Genomic DNA, 12,617 nt, shown 5'->3' with positions numbered 1-12,617 from the left:
GACAAACAGCGTTTCCCCGATGCTGCCAGAACCTTTGGCAGTCCAGTGGAAGAGTAACACCCTCCTTCTTTCTAACAAGGACACAGAGAATCTGTCTCCCGTGTAGGGGACTCTGGCCTTGACACGGCTTGGCAGAAACACAATGTTCTGTGGGTTTGGTTTTTTTTTTTTTTTAAGCTTATTTATTAATTTTTTTAGTAATCTCTGCACCTAAGGTGGGGCTTGAACTCACGACCCTGAGTTCAAGTGTCTCACTCCTCCCCGGCCCCGACAGAGCCAGCCAGGCGCCACTCTGTGAGGTTTTTAAATACACCACAAGGCTTCGTCCCTGCTGAGCTGGGGCCCGACCAGTGAACCACAGCCTAAGTCCTCTGAGCTTGTGACTTGCATGTCTGGGCAGAGGCAGACGTTCTGGGAATGGTTTGGCTGGGAGGGGCTGGGCTGATCCAAGTCCTCCCCAGGCTCCCAAACAGGAGCCCTCTAGGACCTGAATGGGCTGTGCACAGGGGGACACAGAACGGGGCAGCTCCCCAAATGGGAAAGACCTGCCAGCCTCACCCCTCTCCCTGCCCTGCCGTGGGCGGTGTGAAGGCCTTCCACACGGTGTCGTGGTCTCACGGGTGCCTGCTCACGTCTGTCCACGGTGCAGCCTTGCCAGTTTGGGGAGGGAACTGATTTCTAGAACACTTCCCTTATCTTGGTTTTTTAAACGTATTTTTAAATTTTTTACTTTGAAACAGTTACTGAAAGGCACAGAGAAATGTCCGGGGAGGTCCAGTGCACACTTGACCCCACCCCCATGGTACCATCTTGCACACAGAGCACCCAGAATGCACGGCACAGATCCAGGACATGGACACTGCTCGTCCACACAGCCTATCCAGGCGCACTGGTCTGACACACTCACAAATGCCTGCGTCTCGCGTCACTCCAGCACACGTGCACGGTGACTCGCACCCCTCCGGTCAGGTCACAGAATGCCCCTTCCCCAGGAAGCCATCCCTTTATCCGGAAACACTCAGGGGCAGCCTCGCCATGAGCGCTCCGGGCAAAGGCAAATTCTGGAACTGGCACAGCAGTGTCAGCACACCCGATCTGGGGATCCGCAAATGTGCGCTGGACACCCACGGAGGTTTATTTTATTATTTTTTCTGGCATTTCCCTTGCTCCCCTATATCCTGATGTATGGCACTGTTGAAAGCAGGTGTCAGAGTCTGGGGTTTTCCTACAACCAAGAAAGGGAGTGTCCATGGAGACATTCTGGCCGTACTGCACCAGAAGTGAGGATGTGAGCCGGTGAGCGGTGGCATGAGTGACCCGGCAGCCAGCCAGGGCACCCGTGTTTGCACCAACATCCTACCACGGATGGAGGACCCTAAATGGTGGGATGGACATTCAGCAAACAGACCCCACAGCCCACTCCGCACGAGGCGGTGCAGACACCCCCTTCCTCTTCCTGACGTTCTTGTCATTTCGGAAATTTCGGTTTCTTCTCCTATCGCTCTGACAAGTTATGTGGTTTTCTTTTAAGATTTATTTTGGAGAGAGAGAGGGCCACACACGTGCATGAGCGGGGGTGGGGAGAGGGAGAAGCAGACTCCCGATGAGCGCAGAGCCTCACGTGGGCTCGATCCAGGACCCGAGATCAGGACCTGAGCCGAAATCAGAGTCGGTGGCTCAACCCCCTGCACGACCCAGGCGCCCCTGGAGCTACGTTTTTATTTTTTTTATTTGTTTTATTTTAAAGATTTTATTTATTTATTCAACAGACAGAGAGACAGCCAGCGAGAGAGGGAACACAAGCAGGGGGAGTGGGAGAGGAAGAAGCAGGCTCATAGCAGAGGAGCCTGATGCGGGGCTCGAGCCCGGAACGCCGGGATCACGCCCTGAGCTGAAGGCAGACGCTTAACCGCTGTGCCACCCAACCGCTGTGCCACCCAGGCGCCCCTGGAGCTATGTTTTTAAACATTTTTATTGATCAGTTTTGCATCCGGAGAATGAAATTCTGGACGATTAGGAGACTGACGCTTCCTGACCACGTGCCCCACTTCATTTTAGGAAGACTGGAGAGTGAACTCATCTGGTCCTTATTAAAAGAACTAAAAAGCCTAAATACACTGTAGTTTGTATCACAAGCTGACCCACCAGCTGGGCCAACGATAAAACAGGAGTCAGCTCAAATAAACACTTGCAGCTTTAATTTCCTGCCCAGATCTGCGCTGGGCAGCTGTCCCATACGGATGACAGACAGAAGTTCGGGAAAGTAGACCCCCATGTCTCCAAACTGCCCCTGGGGCCGGGGGTGGTGCGTCCCAGTGCTTCCTGGGGACAGAGTCCAGTGCGGGGGAGAGAGAACGTTCTGGAGACAGAGGGTGGGGTGGCTGCAGGATGGCATGAGCGTGCTTCAGGCCATGGGCTGTGCAAGCAGCGGCGGCTATGATGGGATATTCTGTGTTACAGTATTTTTGCCACCATGTTTGAAAATGCGCCCCGTGTGAGAATAGCTCGGAAACCCACCAGACTCCTCAGAGCCCACTCTGAATCCAAAACGCTGACAGAAGTGCACCTGCTGGCGGGACAGAGGCGCTGGTCAAGGCCAACAGGTGCAGCCCGGAGGCCGTGTGAGCTCTAGGACTCTTCACTGAGCCGCCAGCCCCCTGCGGGAGCCCAGGCTCTGACGCACTTAGGGAGGCCGACGCCGATGGCAGGGATGGAAGGCACAGGGGCGATGCTGCAGGAGGGCCGTGTGGCGCGGGCGGCAGCTGCACGCGGGCAAGCCCAGCACCACCTGCGGACTCGTCCAGCCATGTGCCCACGTCTGCTCTGCTCCAGGTGTGCCCCCCCCCCACAGGAAGAGCCTTGTTCCCACTGTCTTGGGTGGAAATGAAACAGGGTGGGGTGACCCTGAGAAATCCGGGGTCTGGGTGCCCAGAGAGGGGCAGAGTGGGCACCGGGTGGGGCCTGGAAGGGGTGGTGGTTGGGGGCTGGCGGCCATGTCCGGTGACCGTCTGGGAACAATGTGAGACAATATGATGGAGGACCTTGAGGAAAACAAATAGAAGCGGCTGCAGATTACATGTCTGGGAGAAGAAGAGGAAACAGAAAAGAGGAAGGAAACAATCTCCCCAGCGACACCTGTTTGAAATGCAGATGACACTGTGCAGCCTGCCCTGAAATGCCTAATAGTCGAAATGAAAGGCTTCTTAAAAAAAATCAAAGGCAAACAGGATGGGAACTCAACGGGGCCTAATCCTTGGCTCTTTGTTGAGGAGACACTGCAGCGCACCACCCTCTCCTGGTCTGGGAGTGCAGGTGTCTCGCTGGAGCGGGGTCGAGGCCGCTGGGGAGCCCCCGAAGGGGGCGGCAGCGGGGTCATGTTCCTGACGGGGCGTCTGTCGCCCTCTGACCCCAACACTGAACACGTCAGGAAACATCCCACACGGTGTGGGAAATGCCTGGCTTGTAGGGATGGGGTTTACAAAAGTTTTTCTTAATGTTATACGATACACATAATATTCAAGATCGTAACCGTTTCCAGGAGCACAGCCCCACGGCATGAAGCACACTCACCCCGTCCTGCAGCCACCCCCACCCTCTGTCTCCAGAACGTTCCCTCTCCCCACACAGAGACTCTGTCCCCAGGAAGCACGGACTCCCCACCCCCTGCCCCAGCCCTGGCTCCCACAACTCCTCTCTGTGTAGACGGGACTTATCCGGAACCTCCTGGGAGTGGGGTCCTGCGGGATGTGTCCTTCTGGGTCTGGCTGCCCTCGCTGAGCCTGGTGTCCTCAGGGTCCGTCCAGGTCGTGGCCGGTGTCAGGGTCCCTTCCTTTCTAGGGCTGGGTCGTGTTCCAGCACGTGGACGGACCACACGGTGTGTCCTTCATCTGCAGATGGGACACCTGGGGTGCTTCCCACTTCTGTCTACTGTAAATAGTGCTGCTGTGAACACGGGGTGCAGATTATCTTTTTGATATTTCAATGCTTCCAGTGTTTTTGGGTAGATACCCTGAGTGGGACTGCCGGGTCATATGGTCCTTCTATTTTTAACTTTCTGAGGAGCTGCCAGGCTCATTCCCACAGCAGCTGCACCATGCTCCCTCCACGCCCACAGTTCAGTCAGCAGCCAGGCCCGGCGGGCACAGATCCCAGGGCGGGCACGTGTGTGCAGGGACGTCCTTGCGGTGGCGGGGACACAAGCAGAAGCTGGTAGCAGTTACCCAGGCTGCGCTCTCCGTCTAGTCAGGCTACCACCACAAAATACCACACCAGGGGACCTAGACGTTCCTTCTCTCCCAGTTCTGGAGACCAGAAGTCTGAAAGCAAGGTGGTGGCAGGGCTGCTTTCTCCTGCGGCCTCTCCCCTGGGCGTGCAGACGGCCATCTTCTGCCCGTGTCCTCACACGGTCTCTCATGCCCTAATCGCCTCTTCTTATAAGGACACCAGTCCTATTGGGTTAGGACCCACCCTTGGGACCTCATTCTAACCTAATGACCTCTTTAAAGACCCTGAATCCACATACAGTCACATCCTGAGGATTAGGACTTCAACATATGGGTTTGGAGAGGACACAATTCAGCCCGTAACAGCAGCAGAAACAAGTTAATGGCACGCACACTGCGTGGTTAAAACAGATTTATACCTCACAGTTCTAGAGGTCAGTAGGCCCCGGTCATGTTCACCGGGTCAAAATCGCTGGGCCACACTCCCTCTGCAGGCTCCATCCTGCCTCTTCTGGCTCCTGGGGGTCCCTTGGCTTGTGGCTGTGTCCCTCCAGTCTCTGCCTCCAGCTTCACATGGCTCTTCCTTTATGTGTGCGTCAAATCCCCTGCCTCTGCCGTATCAGGGCCCCTGCAATGACACCAGGACTCAGATAATCCAGGATCATCTCCCGTCAAGATCCTTAGCTTAGGGGCGCCTGGGTGGCACAGCGGTTAAGCGTCTGCTCTCAGCTCAGGGCGTGATCCCAGCATTACGGGATCGAGCCCCACATCAGGCTCTTCCGCTATGAGCCTGCTTCTTCCTCTCCCACTCCCCCTGCTTGTGTTCCCTCTCTCGCTGGCTGTCTCTATCTCTATCGAATGAATAAATAAAATCTTAAAAAAAAATCCTTAACTTAATCACATCTAAAAATTCCTTTTCTGCTAGACAGTGTCCATAGGTTCCAGGAGTTAGGATATGGGTGTCTTTCCGTGGCCATTTTAGCTTCTCACACCACCCCCAAGATCATTACTGGGCTACAAAAAGCAGTGGGGCACCGACAGGCACTGCTCCCGGGGACGGACCCCAAGCCCACGACGCTCAGGGAGGGAACCAGACACAGAAGGCCCCACAGCGTGTGAGTCCACGTGTGACCTGTCCAGAACAGGCACATCACAGGGGCGGTGAATGCTAATGGGGACAGGGCTTCTTTTGGGGTGATGGAACGTTCTGGGACTAGACAGAGGTTAGTGGTTGCACAACACTGTGAATTGCACACTTTAAATGGGTAAGTTGTATTGTATGCAAATTTTATCTGCATAAACCTACAATAAAATTAGTTTTAAATTTTGATTAGAAAAGGCAGCCAACATGTTTTTAAAAATATTTTGAGTGAGAGAGACAGAGCAAGAGCACGCGTCAGCGGGGGGAGGGGCAGAGGGGGGGGGGAGAGAGAGAGAGTCCTCAAGCAGACTCCCCGCTGAGCAGGGAGCCCTGCATGGCCCTCGATCTCAGGACCCTGAGCCGAAATCAAGAGTCGGACGCCCGACCAGCTGAGCCACCCAGGTGCCCGCCCCGTCATGTTTCAAAATATGTGTCTCATAACCAGTTTTCCTCAGTTTCTGGAGGCCTGTGTGCACACACTCATAGACACTGTTGAAAGCGTTCCCCTTAATCAAGAGGAGACTCCAACTGGTACATACCAAAGGTTCTTGCAGAAATAGTGATATCAACATAATGTTCCCACAAGTTCCATTTGCCCCTTTGGAGAAAAGTCTATAAATCCAATTACTAAACAGGGCTGCCAGATTTGCCAACTAAAAATACAGAACACCCAGTTATTGTTGAAATTTATACATATAACAGATATATCTTCAGGGTGTAATGAAGTACTCGGACTAAACGATCATCTGTATGTTAATAACGTATCTAATGAGCATTTACTCCGTACATGACGTGTACCCGATAATTTGCACCTAACATGGGTCTAACAATGCAGTCCTGTATTTTACCTGGAGAAGTGTGACGGGCAAGGCTGCTAACAACTCTGACCCACGGTGAGGCATGGTGAGGAGCTCACTAACTGTGAGGTTTTGATGGGTTGAATGTGTCTCCCAAAAATTATGCCGAGTCCTAACCCTCGGGAACCTGTGAATGGGCCTTATTTGGAAATAGGGTCTTTGCAGATGCAAGTTAGTAGTTAGGATGAGGTCACACAGGGTAGGAACGGACCCAGAACCAACGAGCAGTGTGCTTATAAGATGAAGGGAATGTGGACACAGACACACGGAGGAAAGACTGGTCCATAAACCAAGAGACACCAAAGCCAAGAGAGGCTGGAAGAGGCAGGGAGATGAGCCTCCAGAGGGAGCACGGCCCTGCGACACCTTCAGTCCGGATTTTTGGTCTCCCGGAGTAGGAGGCAGCAAATTTCTGCTCGTGGTCCTTTGTTACAATCACCCTAGAAAAGTAACACAGATACGATCTATAATCTGTGCAGAAACTCCGGCCAGGCACCCCAAGCTGTCCGTCCACGATTCATCTTGATTCGTTAATCCTGGGCACATCCCACAGGACAGCCCGGGTGGACGGTGCCAAGTCACGAGCCCTGTGAGGAACCACCTCGGACGTGCTGAATGCAAACGGCCAAAGCCAGATTCGGCGTGGCAGGAGGTGGTGAAGGAGACAGACGGGGCTCTCCCCTCCTCCCACAGTGGCCCACCACCCAAAGGGAAGTCCCGATGGGCAGCTGGAAGTTCTGGAGAAGAAAGCCGCCTGCTGTGACGGCTGTCCTTTCTTTCATTTTTTCATTCACCAGGCAGTGAGCCCATGCTGGGTGCAGGGACCAAGCTTGTCTCAAGGACAGCCCAGGGCACGAGTGGACCCATTCGAGGCTACCTCCAGGAATGATGGCAGGGGGCAATTAGTCTATGGCCATGGGCTCATTCGGGGGGATCCTGCCTCTAGGAGACACTGGGCAACATCCAAGGACGTCTGTGGTTGAGATGACTGGGGGCGCTCCAGGCATCGAGTGGGTGGGGACTAGGGGTGCTGTTCAACTCTCCCTGGTGCCCAGGAAGGCCACAAACGGCAGCGCTGCCCAGGAGGGGAGACTGCGGCATCAAAGCCAGTTAGTGCCACAACTGGGATCAGCGTGGAGAACAGGAGCGCACGGCTTCTTCACGGCTGCCGGCAAAGCCGTCGATAGGCCCTGCAAGCCAAGTGAGGGCCTGGGCCCCCAGGACAGCCGATGGTGGGGCAGCCTGCTGGGAAGGGGGTCAACAAGATGGGCACACAGCAGTTAGTTCAGCAGCCTGGAGGGGCCAGTCCCACACCAGGGAAGCATAACATAGGTGGTTTTAAAATATTTTACTTTTTTGGTCACCTTTTTTAAAAAACAATGATAGAGGTAATACAGGCCCAATGTAACCCAACAGAGCTCAGGAACATGACAGAATCCCGTCCGCCGCCTCCTCCAGGACTGCCCTGCACCCACCGGGCGTCCGGCGTCCGCACAGCCCCGTAGCTGGGTCAACACTCAGGGTCTCGGCGGGACGAGGAGCGCCAGGGCACACAAGGGTTGCTCGAACTGGGAGCGTGGTCTCCTCGGCTCCTTGCACGCGGCAGGTGCCTTCCAGGCCCTTCGTGCTCGTGGAGCTGTCCGGGGCCCGGCTCCACTGCCCCCCTGTGAGGCTGGCTGGCAGCTCGTCCTCTGCTTCAGCTCAGGGAGGCTTGGCCAAGCTCCGCTCCACCGCACAGGGGCCCCCGAACGGGGCGTCGGCAGGGGCCGTGACCTCTCCTGGCTCCTCTCCCTCGCTTCCAAAACGGCGGCAACCTCCTCCCGCTGAGCTTAGTGGCTTCTTCGTGCACCCTTTCCCCTCACATCCTAAGGGCTGCCCCGACCGCTCCCTAGTGCTAACTAAGGTATTTTCCTAAACAAGCCCACTGGCGTCTCCAGAATATGTTCTGGTACCGGCTGGTAAAATGAATTCTTCCCCGTCCTGTATGACACAACAATGAATGATACGCCCTCTCCCACTGGCAGGAGGTCAGCATCCAGCCGAAGACAAGCACGCAGACCAGTACATACATTACAGCGTAAACCCGCGACACTGCACGATGTGACAAAGACCCTCGGCTCAGCGTCTGTGAACAACAAAGGTTCGTTTCTCTCACGTGCTACGGGGACTGCGCCGAACAGTGTCCCCCTGCAAAGTCACGTCCACCGAGAACCTCAGAACCTGATGAAGTAGGGTCTTTGCTGGCAATTAAGATGAGACTATAATGGAGTAGGATGGGCCCTGACTTCAATAACGGGTGTCCTTACAAAAAGAGGAAACAGGGACACAAGGCAGGGAAGGAGTCCATGTGAAGACGGAGGCGGAGAGGGGAGGGATGTGTCCACAAGCCAAGGATGGCCAGAGCCCCAGGAGCTGGGAGACAGAGGTGGGACAGCCCTCCCTCAGAGGCCCCGAAGGAACCAGTCCTGCCTAGACCTCAGACTTCTCCAGAAGCAGGAGATCATAATGGCTACTGTTGTAAGCCACCAGGTGACGGTGCTATCACAGCAGCCAAAGGAACTCCGCCACCAGTCATCCACTACAGCTGTGGGACTCAACTGTGTCACTGTCCTCCTTGCTCTCAGGACTGGCTGGGTCAGGGGCAGACAGAACCGGTTCCTGGGGTGGGCAGAAAGGAGAGGAGGGTGAACACATGTGGCCACAGTGCTGGGCTCCCATTTCTTCCACTGGCACCCATGCCACAGCCATGCCTGCGTTGACTGGGGTAGGAAGCATGAGTCACCCTGTGCCATCAGGAGGGAGAACTAAACAGACGGGAACCCCACCAGTGACCACCACACCGCAGGTGCAGACCGGCTGTGGGCTCCCAGGGAGGGCTCCCTGAAGCAGCTGAACCTTGACCTGGGCCTCTGGAGGGCAAGGCGGCCAGGGAGACCATGGAAACAACAATCAAGGAAGGCGGGAGAGGGAGCTTGGGAACTCCACCACGGCGGATGGAGGTATGCCACGTAGCAAGTGACAGCAAACTTAGAGGCTTAAAACAACACTCCTCTGAACGTTTCTGTGGGTTGGGAGCCTGGGGGACACGTGGGTGGGTGTTGTGCTCAGGGTGTCTGCAGTGGTGATCCAGGGGTTGGCTGGGCCTATGCTGCCTCTGAGGCAGATGCCCCTTCCAAGCTCACAGGGCTGTTGGTACAATTCCTTTCTGGGCAGCTGCATACGTTGTGGTGTCCTGCTTCTCCTTGGCCACAGAAGAGTCCCTGGGACCTCAGGAGGACCCCCAGTCCCTCGTCTAAACGGCTCTCCTGATTAGGTCAGGCCCACCAAAATAATTTTCTTTTTCATTAACTAAAGGTCAACTGATTTTTAAAAAAGATTTTATTTACTTATTTGCCAGAAATGGGGGGGGGGCGAGGGAGAGCACAAGCAGGGGGAGCAGCAGAGGGAGAGGGAGAAGCAGGCTCCACACTGAGCAAGGAGCCCGATGCCAGGCTTGATCCCAGGATTCTGGGATCATGACGTCCTGGGATCATGACCTGAGCCGAAGGCAGACACTTAACCAACTGAGCCACCCAGGTTTCCCTAAAGGTCAACTGCTGAAGGACCTCCATTCCATCCAGAAGATCCTTTCACCTCTGCCCTGTACCATATAATCAGAGACATGACACCCATCACATCACAAATTCTATTCACACTTAAGGGGAGGGGATTACACAAGGTCGTGAGCCACTGACTGTCTTAGTGTTCTGCCTGCCACACCGTCAAAGACACAGAGCAGGCGAAAGCCTGGGCCAGGATAGCCCACAGGAGGCAGGGAGGACAAGAGCTGGTGGTGCGGCTGCTCGCACCTGAAGTCTCAGCAGAAGACACCTAGGACGTGTGGGTGCCTTTCTATTTGGGGTCTCTTAGCCCCCTAGAGTCACAGTAGCAGCCTTCCCTCTATCTGACACGCTACGGGGCTAAGGGTCCTGAGTACCACAGACTCTGCTCTGGTCTACGTGGGGCTTCCTGGCACAGTCCCCCGGGCAGCCCCCCAGGGAGGCATCTGCCCACTTGGGCACTCACCCAGTCATTCAATCCTCATCTCTTCTGGACCGCACTCTGAGGCTCCCGACCCACAGACCCCGGAGGGAAGGCCAGGCCCCTCCCCCAGGCTGGGTGGGGGACAGACAAACCACCCTTCTCTACCACTGTGACTATGGGTAAGAGGCAGCAGCTCGGGGCGCCTGGGTGGCACAGCGGTTAAAGCGTCTGCCTTCGGCTCAGGGCGTGATCCCGGCGTTCCGGGATCGAGCCCCACGTCAGGCTCCTCCTCTATGAGCCTGCTTCTTCCTCTCCCACTCCCCCTACTTGTGTTCCCTCTCTCGCTGGCTGTCTCTATCTCTGTCAAATAAATAAATAAAAATCTTTAAAAAAAAAAAAAAAGAGGCAGCAGCTCACAGGTGAGACACCCAATGCGGTCTCCCCTAACTCACAGTGGGGAAACTGAGGCAGAGGCGACGTGCTCAAGGAGCCCAGCCAACCCGAATATGTAGGTCTTCTGTCCACCCCACAGCACCTGCCTCCCTGAAATTAACTTCCCTGTGCCCACCAGGGCCCCAGCTGTGGGGTGCCAGGCAGCCTACAAGATACTCACAGGCAAGGGCCTGGTGACTCCTCTCAACCGCCCCTGGGGTGAGGTAGGGACAGGCTCTGATGCAGGGGTTGCTAGCTGTCCTTAAATGTCCCTTCTCCTCCAAGTAGCAGCACCTCCCTTACAACTGGGGGAGTGGCTCCTAGGATAAAGACAAGTTCCCAGCCGGCCAGCAGCTAGCTCCAGCTGTGCGGCTATGCTTGGGTCTGGGAACGCAGGGCAGACGTGGTATGCCAGCCCCTAGATCACACCCTCCACTCTTCCTCGATCCCCTGCGTGGGATAGGTGGGTCCTAAAGATGTCCACACACTCATCCCTGGAAACGATGCATACATGGGACTGACGCTAGGGACCTCAAAATAGGGAGATTATCCGGCACGTGCACCACATGGAACACTACTCAAACAAAAAGGAGGAACTCCTGAGGCATGTGAGAATTTGGATGCCTCTCTGGGGTATCGTGCCGAGTGGGAAGAGCAGGTCTCTGAAGCTGTGTGCTGTATGGTTGCACTTACAGAGCATTCTCAGGGAATTAGAGATGGACAGCAGATCTGTGGTGCCCAGGGACGAGAGATGGCAGCAGGGCGGGTGGGGGTCTAGCAGGGGTAGCTGGAGGGAGCTCTCTGTAGCTATGTCTTGACTAGGGTGGGCGGTACACAATCTATGCATCATACAATGGCTCAAAACTCCACACACCACTGTATCATGTCAGCGTCCTGGTTGTGAAGCTGTATTACAGACACACAAAATAAAACCATGGGGGGAAGGGGAGTGACAAGTACAAGGTTCCTCTCTGGACTCCTTCTGCAAACTTCTGTGAATCTGTGATTATTATAAAATAATAAATTAGAAACAAAAACAAAAAACCCGCCTAGGGCACACCTAAGCCCTGAGGGACTCCCTCTGCTTTCCCCAACCCTTGTTCCTGGCCTCACCAGGCATCACTTACTTTCTCTGACAAGTAGGGCCTTCCACCACCCCAGGGCCTTTGCATGGCCCCCTAAGCTCTGAAAACTCTCCCCCAGTCCCCAGGCCATTCAGACATCAGGTTTTCAGGCTAAATGTCATTTCCATGATCCCCTCCACCCCCGAACCCTGGCCACAAACAGAACTGTCTCTGTTACTCTCTCGGTTTCTCGAACTCTTCCTCTATTAGCTTTGTCAGAACCTGTATGTGGTTCATGGTACAATGGGTAACAGTCTGGGCTTTGGAGCTAGATTTCCCGTTTCACATCTCAGTTCTGGGGGAGCCTGGGTGGCTCAGTCAGTGAAGCGTCTGCCTTCGGCTCAGGTCATGATCCTGGGGTCCCGGGATGGAGCCCCGCATGGGACTCCCTGCCCAGGGGGGAGACTGCTTCTCCCTCTGCCTGTGCTCTCCCACCCTGCTCATTCTCTCTTTCTGGAATAAATAAAAAAATAATCTTAAAAACACTATCTCAGCTCTGACTTGAACGAATGGGTCAACTTTCTTCTCGTTGGGTTTCCTTGTCTGTAAAATGGGTTGTGCTCCTGGGAACCTTGGGTGGCCATGGCAGACTCCAGTGACGCCATCGGAGCAAGCGCGGACCCCTCCGAGGGTGGAGGAGCCCTGAGCGCACAGGCAGAGGCACCAGCCCGGCTGCCGACGCCCCCCTCCAAGCACACACGCGACAGCCAGGGCGCACCCAGAAGCACCCAGGGGAACCCAGGCCAGGCTGCGTAACGGTGAGGAAGCAAACTTGGTTCTGGTTAATAGGCTTTGCGCTGCTTTGTGGTAGAGGGAT

Source organism: Ursus maritimus, unplaced genomic scaffold (assembly GCF_017311325.1).
Source record: "Ursus maritimus isolate PB19 unplaced genomic scaffold, ASM1731132v1 scaffold_14, whole genome shotgun sequence".
Taxonomy (NCBI): domain Eukaryota; kingdom Metazoa; phylum Chordata; class Mammalia; order Carnivora; family Ursidae; genus Ursus; species Ursus maritimus.
The sequence above is the reverse complement of the archived record's forward strand: the minus strand, read 5'-3'. Positions refer to the sequence as shown.